Genomic DNA, 5,873 nt, shown 5'->3' with positions numbered 1-5,873 from the left:
TGGCAAAGAGAAGCCAGGGGTGGGTGGGAGGGGACTGTATGAGGACTGGGAGAGGGTGTGGGACTTGAGAAGTCAGAGGCACCACTGACATCAGCCTGCCTGCCTCCTCTGACACTGGAGCAATCATACAGAAAACTCCCTTTTGCAGCTGTGCAAACTGTTCATGCAGAAGTGCAACATACCTACTGCCCTCTGTGGTTATTCTCAATTCATTGGCCTTATTAGAGGGAAATTTAAAAAATGTTCTCTATCCCCATTGGCTCTTTTTCAGATTCACAAAATTAAAAAGAACCCTGAAGTTTAAATGAAACGCTCTTTCATTTTATGCTCTAGAGTTTTCATTCTCTGTTTCAGCTTGGTTAGAACTGAGCTAGCTGGATGAGAATGTTTCTTTCTGTCTCTTAAAGGATAGCCCTGGAAAATTAGCTTTTTGGTGGTTTCTGCCTAATTGTATCTGTTTCAGGCTTCAGATGTGCCTCCTCACTCTCCCTAGTGGAATGAGCAACACAAGGCTTTCAATCTAAGGCTTACACATAGAGGGAAGAGGAAAGGAAAAAGTTGATCAGATGCTCCCTGGGCCTTAAGAGAGCTGGGAGCCCACTATCTTAGTGGTAAGCAAGACACAGACTTCTCTGAACACCATCTCTGATGGACCTCAGCCTAGTCTGAAGCCATTTTCCCTAGTGGGGATGAACAATGGAAACTGCAACTCTCCTTATAGGCTCAGGTAGGGAAGATATAGAAGATCTCTCTCCCACATCATTCTATACAGTGCTTCTGAGAGTTCTTGGGGATGTATTGAAATAATCTGCAGAGCCATATTTGCCAGTTTCCTCAGCTGGAATATGTATCACACACACCACTGAGGATGAAATTCTAAAGTCTGTGAAAAAAAATCTTTTAAGTGGAAATCTGTAACACAAAGGTAAGGTCATAACACCAGGAAGAGTTGCAATATACAAAAATATATATCATTTATAGGAAAATGAGTGGAGTTGTTATTTCTAGGAAAGCTCGGCTGTGTTCTAGCTGTAGAGATGACCCAGCTGATGTGACAAAAATCAAGAAGACCCCTAAAAGCTAGGTAGATGAGTAATATCAGACCCAAGGAATAGGGACATATGTAGATAAACAGAACACACCCAAGGAAAAGAACTGACCACCAATATTTTGAGTTCTCACTTTAATTTGAATGTGTTCCAGTTAATACTTTCATTTATGCATTCAGTAGATATTATTGACTTACTATGAGCTAATTACTGTGCCTGATGCAGGAGGAACAGCAATAAAGCCACCAGAACATCTCTCTCTCTCTCTCTCTCTCTCTCTCTCTCTCTCTCTCTCTCTCCATTTCTTGTCTCATCTTATTTTTATTTGGGTTTGGTTCTACATTTAGATTCTTTCCATATGGCAGAGAAGTTATCTTCTCCAGCCAGGGACTGATACCCTTCTCCTTAGAAACTCTTAAGAAAAAAAGAAGCTTCTTTTCCTAACAACTAGGGATCATTCTAACTGAAATGTTTGGATCAACTCTGATTGGGTCATGTGTCCTACCATGGCAGATGATCTCTTCCAAAGATAGCCACATGTATATATTTATTCCATTCTGTATGTTCTTCCTACAGTGTAACTGATGCATCTCTCATCAAAATATACATTCTCTCCCCAATGAACTGTGACATATACACTCTTATTCTTGGAATAGTCATCTTCAGATCCCAATGTCCATGTTTCAAGGATCTCCAGGCCACATAGAGAAGCAATGTATAGTTGTCCAGGGAACAGCCAGCAGACATAGGAGCAAATAAGCCATTATGTAATTTCAGCCCCCAGCCTTTGATGTTTCCCGGCTGGGACCCCAGTCATTGTATAACAGACACAAACCACTCTGCTCTGCTCTGTCTGAATTCCTGACTCCCAGAACCCATGAGCAATAATAGATCACTTATGGTTTCAGTCACAAAATTTTAAATAATTTGTTATCTAGTAGTAGATAAATAACATTCCCATGGGGGCAGAGGAGCCAGTCTATTATTGAAAAAGACAGATGAAAAAGCTCGCAAGGTAGATAAGATGAACAGACATCACAATCCACTGCAGTTATCAGAGGATAATTTCCTATAAGTGTCATCAAAAGAAAAATCACAGGATATGGCCAAGAGATGTTTGTTAACGAAATTAGTACTGATAGAGGCAATAATCAAGACAGTGGAAGGAAGATTTCATAGGCTTTGCAGAGACCTTTGAGGTTGCTCCTTCCATCACAGGCCTAGAGCTACAGAAAAGCATGATGGTTTGGGGAATGAGTCCTGGGTACCCTCCAATGGTTCAGGGCCCAGAGCCACCTAATGATCACACCCTGGATTCTGGAGCAGTGCTCCTTGACTGCTCCATCTGAGAATCTTGGAACTCCAGGTGTGGCTTAATCTACTACTCTGGAAGGTATAAAGTGTAAACCTTAACAACATCCATGTGGTATTTATTCTGCAGGCACACAAAATGTAAGAGTTACTAGGAGGCCTCCACCTAGAATTCAGAGAATATTCTGGACAACTTAGGGACCCAGGCAGAGAATGGTCTCAGGAGTAGAACCATCAGAGTATCCCTGCTAAGGCATTGTCTAATGGAGCCACAGGGGAAGGACTGCTGCCGAGACTCTGAATGTGGAAGTACCAGTGTGCAATGCTAGCCTTGAATAACTGTAGGCACAGGATTCCAACCTGTCAGAACTGAAGTGTACACTGAGCCCAAGGAAGCCATAAAGGGAGGGCTGCCTGAAGTCCAGGGGGCCCAACCCCTATATCAGTGTGTCCAGGAACTAAGCTATGGAGTCAAGGAAAATTATTCTGGAGCCCTAAGACTTAATATGGATTTCCCCGTAGGGTTTTGGACTTACTTGGGGTCTGCTTTTCCTTTCTTTTTTGCCTCCTTCTTGCTTCTGAAAAGAGAATGTCTAGCTTACGTATTTAGTAGCTGATAATTACTTGGTTTCAGAAGCTACAATAAATTTACCTTAGGTTTGTTATGAATCTCATTCATGTATGTTTCAGGTGAGACCTTTTTTTAATTACTTAAATTCTTTTATTGGTACATTTTAGGTATACAACACATTTACATTTCTCATTGGGAACTTGTACCTTTACATGATGCATCTTGGTTCTTATTTTTTTTCCCATTCCTAGCTCTCCCTTCACCCCCTCCACCCTTCCCTATTTACAAAGACTTTGTTTCCATTTTTTCCGTTTCTCATCAGATGAGACTTTTGATTATGGACTTTGAGTTGTTGCACAAATGAGCTAAGGCTTCAGAAATGTTTCTTTAAAAAAATTACCTTTTACTCGACGATAATTTTCCCCTAAATATATCTTCTAAGGACTCTAATACTATACAATAGCCCGGTTAACCAATGTGCCAATACCAAAATTTCTAACAGCATATTACACAATTGGTATAGGAAATAAAGATTATCCTTCACTGATTAAGAGAATACTTAAATTTAAATAATTTTAACCCAAAACTCATACTTCTAAGTTTGTAAATTTAACAAATGTATTTAAAATAAACATATTTTGTAGGCATCCACAAATTTTTCATCTCTAAAAAGTGCCTTTTTAGGGTTCATAAATTATATTTTTCAAGAGAAATGTCCAAGTGTTTTCTTCTATAGCTTCAAACTTTCTACATAACTATGAGACTGTTCCATACCAACCCAGACAAACCTGACATGACTGAACTACTTTCTATGTTACTATCTTCCCCAAAAAGAAAGTTTAAAAAGAAGTTCATCATAAATACAGCTCTCTAATACAGCATCTAATATAATACGTGACACAAAAGCTTTCCCTCATATGATTAGCTAGGAGTGAATTTCCCTAAAGGCAAAGAAAAATCACTAACAAAGCATAACACTGGGTTCTTTTTTACTTGATATTTAACTAATTGAAATAACAATACATCTTTAAGTGTATTATAACACTAGAAGGGGAAAATAGCAATACAACTGACAAAATGTAGACACTAAATAAATCAAAAATTTGTTAAGGAGTAGAAAGGATTAGAAGCTTGGGGAAATCCACAATTAAAAAAAGAAGAAAAGCAAAAAAGGAGGAAAACAGTCTTTAATTGCAATCATTCTGTTAGCTTATTGGGCTGTGGGAATGAGATATTTATCTTGCTCTCTATCAGCTATAGTAAGGAGAAGGTGATCTTCTGTACTGTGAATCATAGTTTCCATGTCTGTCACACCCACAGTCATATCCTCTATTGTAGTAAGAATCTCATTGTCTGCCACCTCCACCACCATCTCTACCACTGCATCCTCTACCACCACCACCACCAGCACCACCACCACCACCGTGATGAGTTGCTCTGCCCACATAGATAACTGGGGTATAGATGTGTATGCTTTCTTGGTGATAGAATAATCCACATAAATTCTGCCATCCAGCTTCATTCCATTTGCCCTTTCCATAGACTCCTTTGAGCCATCTATTCTCTCAAAATACACAGAAGCAAATCCTCCCAACAAAATCTTCACTGATCATAAACCACATGGACACCATTCAATAGTGTTTACTGAGAAAATATTTCATGAAGATCTTTTTCTGTTGTGTACAAACTGAGGCCAAACACTGCAAGACAAGTATCAGGACCTGGATTTGCCCTGTGGCCTGTATATGTTTTTCAGTTAGACTTGGGAGAGTGATTCTGGCTTCTTCACTGCCAGGATTCTAGTGTACATGACCTACTTCAAGATCATCTTCTATGAGAGTGAGAGTGGGATCTGGATCAAGAGTAATATTTATGACAATGCTTCCTTGCCTTTGTCTTGAATTTGGATCTTGATCAATGAAGAATGGGATTCATAGTGTTTGGGAACCCTTGACAAACTATGAGATCCTGACTTGGTCTCTAATTTTACACTAGCAGGAGATCAGACTGGATATTTTGACCAAGAATGAGATTCTCTGTCTCAAAGTTGCTCTCTACATCACTCATGTTGGCCAGGAGCTCCCCAGAACTAAAGAGATAAATCTTGGCTTGAGGCCAACAGCTGAATCACCACTCTGACTGGACCATCAGGAACAGGAAACAACTGCTGCTTCATTCCAGTCTCAAAATGGCCACCTTTGGGAAAATTGGGGTAGAAGGAATGTATTTTCTTTCTTTCTTTCTTTTTTTTTTTTTTGGTACCAGGGATCAAACTTGGGATCTTGAGCTTGCAAGGCAGGCGGCAGAAACACTGAGCTAAATCCTGGGCCTAAATGAATGTATTTTGTATGTAAAAAGTACTTGAATTTTAAGAGCTTAGAGCAAAATGTTATGCTTTGAATGTGTATTCCAAATTTCATATTTTGGAAACTTAATCCCAAAGGTCACATGGTACTTGAGAAGTGGGACTTTTGGGAGGTGATTGGATCTTATGGGCTCTGCCTTCAGGAATGGATTAACCCAATCATAGATTAATGGTTTAGTGCATCCATGGGTTATTCTAGCAGTCGCTTTGTTATAAAAGCAATTCTCTCTGTCTTGACTGCTTTGTCTCACCATGTGACATTCTCCACCATGTTATAAAGTAGCAAGAAGCTCTTACAGATACAATCCCTCAAATTTGGACCTCCCTGCCTTCAAAGCCAAGAATGTTGTTAGAAACAAGAACTTCATTGGCAATTGGACTCCAGGTCATGTATGTTGTGCTTCAGCAGAAAATTTATCTACATTTTGCCCATGTCCTTTGTGGGAGATGGAGAGTAAGGCCTCAGACTAATTAATTTAGTAGAGAAAATTTTAAGGCAGCCAAATGATCATGCTCTGTCATGAATACTGTTGGGGGCTTTTAGCCAGCTCTGCATTGAAAGTCAAGAGCAAACAAC

The 5,873-nt window shown here is 39.6% G+C and overlaps 1 pseudogene; it reads right to left on the bottom strand.

Moving 5' to 3' along the window:
* Nucleotides 1–4,166: 4,166 nt before the first annotated feature.
* On the bottom strand, nt 4,167–4,998 carry LOC101707469 (transformer-2 protein homolog alpha pseudogene; annotated as a pseudogene).
* Between the last annotated feature and the right edge of the window lie 875 nt (nt 4,999–5,873).

The sequence above is a fragment of the Heterocephalus glaber genome, unplaced genomic scaffold (assembly GCF_053883595.1).
Source record: "Heterocephalus glaber isolate CG9 unplaced genomic scaffold, H.glaber_assembly_v1.0 deba00001538, whole genome shotgun sequence".
Classification (NCBI taxonomy): domain Eukaryota; kingdom Metazoa; phylum Chordata; class Mammalia; order Rodentia; family Bathyergidae; genus Heterocephalus; species Heterocephalus glaber.
The sequence above is the reverse complement of the archived record's forward strand: the minus strand, read 5'-3'. Positions and strand labels throughout refer to the sequence as shown.